This window comes from Oreochromis aureus, linkage group 14, assembly GCF_013358895.1.
Source record: "Oreochromis aureus strain Israel breed Guangdong linkage group 14, ZZ_aureus, whole genome shotgun sequence".
Taxonomy (NCBI): Eukaryota; Metazoa; Chordata; class Actinopteri; order Cichliformes; family Cichlidae; genus Oreochromis; species Oreochromis aureus.
In genome coordinates this window covers 24,090,268-24,094,137 of record NC_052955.1, presented here as the reverse complement: position 1 = coordinate 24,094,137, position 3,870 = coordinate 24,090,268, and the positions used below count along the sequence as shown (strand labels likewise).

The window sequence follows — 3,870 nt, the reverse complement described above, 5'->3', positions numbered from 1 at the left end:
TTCAAGATGTTTTTCTTAGAAAAAAAATCCCCTGCCCCCACACACACACTCACGCAGTGACTGTAACTTTAACAAGTTGGGGGGAAACCCATCTCGAAAAAAACTGATAACACCAGAGGATGACCGCGCAATGCTCATGTTGTGTGGGCACAGACACTCCACTGTCAACTGTCTGCATCAGTTTGCAGATCACTTTCTGATCTGCTGGGTTGCTTTTACCCTCCTGGTGGGAGAGGTGCAAATTAAAGCTAACAACAACCAGCTGCGCCCGCGCACTCAGTCTCAGCAACCACGAGTGAAGACCAACTTTATTCTGGTGACATTTACTTTCTTTTCACTGCTTATTCTGAAATGTGAAACCCTGGCTGTTTCAAAACTATTTCGGGACACTGTGAAAATCAAAAACGCCACCTTGATTTGCTGTGAGGAGTTCATGTCTCTCTATATATCAAAGATCAAATTCACAGATCTTTTTGATGGCCATGTACGTTTATGGTAAGTCAGATGCTGTAGCTTTCAAAGTGCGTGGAGCTTTGAAATATCTGTTGTGTCTGTGCTTCTATTTCTATCGATTTGCACTCAGATGACCACAGCGGATATTACCAAGTCACTGCTAAAGCAAGCAGTGCCACTACTTCCTGCAAGAAAATGACAGCTTGTTTATCTTAACAGTTGCGTCCTGGGGATGTTTTGTGAGAAGACGAGTAAGATAAACCCATTGTATATTCTTCTATAATAGCAAAAGGACTTCTATTTTCCAAACTTTTCTTTAACTGAACATAAATATACCACAAATCTAACAATTATCATTGAGGCATGTGCCGGGCAGTGGCTGAGTTGAGTCAGAAAAGTGCTGAGTCTTTGCCTCTAATCTGTGAAAGGAATGAAAGGTAATGCACATAAATATCACAATATATTTTAGCTTTCTGTTTATCAAATAATTCAAACATGTTTTCCACAGAAGCATCATCAAAGCAGTTTCTCTGCAGCAAAGATGGCTTCAACATTACCATACACAAGCATGCAACAATGCCCCCCCTGAATCTGGATACAGTCTGGATCCCTTCTGGCCAAAATCCCAACTGTAAACCCAAGAAAAGATCAGCTGATGGCATCACTTTCAACTTTCTGTTCAGTGACTGTGGCACTCGGTCTATGGTAACCATCAGCCTTTAGAATATAAATAATGTTATATATTTACAGTGTGAGTTATTGCATGTAAATTAAATATTGCACAGTGGTGGGTCAGATTGCAATATTACCTATTGGATCCACACTGAAGTGAAACATCCAGAAAGGCTTCATAATTCATGACCCTCCTTTCCAGTAAGAAGACAATGACACACTTCACACTTTTTTTTTTAAGATAGTTGTCACTCATTCTAGTTTCCTTTTCCTTTTGTCTCACTGTGCAGTGCAGCTTTGCACTAACTCAAATGATTCAACAAGGCATCATGATTCAACAAAAAAAGTCAGAGCACCCACTAAAACTTATGAATAAGAACTGAACTGAGGATTGCCAAAAGTCAAAGTGCTTATTTATTTTTAGAAGTTGTTTCATTCCTATTTTTGTTTTAAAAAATTTTTTTTTTGTATTTTTTAATGTGATTAAAATGTGGTGGGTCTCACTCGGATATGTTTATCTGCAGATTACTCATATAGGTGTTTCTATTCCCATTTTTACCATCCAATAGTAGCTGAGCGTGGCCAGCCCGTGTATGTGGAACTGTTTGCAGTCAAACATGAGAACAGGGACTTGGTTCTGCTGCTGGAGGACAGCTGGGCTACACTGACTGAGGACTCAGATGGCCCACAAAGATGGAAACTGCTGCTGGTGACAGCCACAAAACAGTTATGCTGCAAGTTTCCAGTAGCCTACAGAACTAGGATGATCCTCCATTTACAACTGGTTTGTGGTTAGACTTTTCTCTTTTGTGAAATCCCCAACAGCCGAAAACCTAGTATGTTAAAGAGAAATTGGAGAGGATTTGTATCATTTTATCATTTTAAGCTTTGCTACAGTTCTTCTTTTTCTTCTACAGGTGTATTTCCACTGCAATGTAGAGATCTGTAAGGGGCCAGAGTGCCTGCAGCCTTGCAGTAGTTGGAAATCGACTTTTAGACCGTTCATCTTTTGTCTTATAAATCTAAAAATAACACTGATCTCACACGTTAACATGTAACACTGTAAACAAAAGATTGTTTTTCTTTGTTTTGGGGGAGTGCATAAATCAGGAAGACCTCCTGGATCACTATATGACAATCAAATCAACCAAGGACTGTACAGTTTGTAATGAATATTAAATTGTACCTCCCAAAAGACGTTTTCCTTATAATATTTAATCACATATTTAATTCTTCTCCAATCACTGTACAGCTTTACTGTCACTTTGGGTTCTTTGTGTCAGCAGCAGGGCTGGACTGGGACAAAAAATCAGCCCGGGCATTTTGACTAAAAACCAGCCCACCAGGTATTATAGGAAAACCCATAAAGCCTTTAAATGAACACAAACGCTTTTGTGACAGTGATGTACGCTGTCTTGTTGGCATATATGTATGATTTCTATACATTTTGCATCAGATGACCACTTTGATTGTAAGATTCTGATAATGATTTATTAAAAGCTAGACATTTTAAATGAGAATAAGAAAGAAGTATTTCGTTGTGCCCCCCTTTCCCTGCCCTACGTGACCTAAGGCAAAACTTTGTTAGACTCGCCCCTGTACAGTTACCAGCTATCAGCTTCTGTCAGAAACGGTTCATAACTTCCCTTCAACTCATTCCTTACCTAAAAGGTAAACCTGTTTCTTCATCACCTGTTCAGCTCTGATTCAGTAAGGACATCTCCCGGTTTCATCTTCATGTTTCCCTCTCACCAGATATCCAAACCGATATGACCAGCAGCTTGTACGGCTGTGGCTCCAGCAAACATCAGCTGATAGAAAGTAATATTAAATGATTTCTAACAACAGCTTATCAAGCTTAAACGTGCTGCTGTTGTTTAGCGCGACAACCGCTGGTTTCCTCTTTCTGGCGCAAAGTGGGCGATAAACAAGCAAGAAAGCGGGACTTGCGACAGAAAAGCTCAGTTTCATGATTGAAGTAGCAATAGGAGGGGGAGACGGCGAGCAGAGGCAGCTGCTCAGCGTAAAGACACAGAATAACTCCAGCTTTGTGTCTTTTTTCATTCTAGCTGAAGTACGGGAGAAATAGCGTTCCTTTTCACCTCAATACCATTTTCTTCTGTTTGTCTGTGATAAGATTGCTTTCAGAGCCGTTGCCCAACCAAGGGGAGGATGCATCCGACCTCCTCGGCTATAATTGGTCCAGCCCAGAGTCGATCATGACCAATTGGCCAATCCACCACCTTTCATTGTTTATACCTTTACAAACAAAACAAACAAACAAACAAACAAAAAAACAAAAAAACATCGGCCCATAAAAACGAAAAATCACCATCGGCCCGGGCAAATGCTCTGTATGCCCGATGGTCAGTCCAGCTGTGGTCAACAGGTTGTCTGCTAAGATGCACGCAAGGAGCAGATGTTGTGTGAATAGCAGTGTTGTTGTTACGAGTAGTTACGATAAAAGACCAGCAGATGTCGCCCTATGTCAGCTAGCACATTAACATTTTCAGTGTCTGATTGAAACAAATATGGATCTGCTGCAAACAAAAGGCTGTTTATGCAACTACAAAACAGTGTCAGCTTTTGTTCTGTAAATCTGTTTGACTCATTCAGATTGTATCAGAATCGATCTCTAATGAACTGCATCCGCTAACAGCTGATATCACGTGGAACCAAACGAAAAAGTACAATTTGAAAATATCCATTCAAATTCAATTAAAATTCTGAATCTTCACATTTGTG

General features: G+C 40.2%; 1 long non-coding RNA gene across 3 annotated transcripts; it reads left to right on the top strand.

Moving 5' to 3' along the window:
- Positions 1-186: 186 nt before the first annotated feature.
- On the top strand, positions 187-2,378 carry LOC116313849. Of its 3 annotated transcripts, XR_005608173.1 has the most exons (6): positions 187-495; positions 673-704; positions 815-890; positions 962-1,158; positions 1,695-1,909; positions 2,043-2,378. It is a non-coding gene; the product is annotated as an uncharacterized LOC116313849 (long non-coding RNA). The 3 variants fall into 3 exon arrangements; XR_005608172.1 differs by having other exon boundaries at positions 673-890; XR_004198978.2 differs by lacking the exons at positions 673-704; positions 815-890.
- The last annotated feature ends 1,492 nt before the right edge of the window (positions 2,379-3,870 follow it).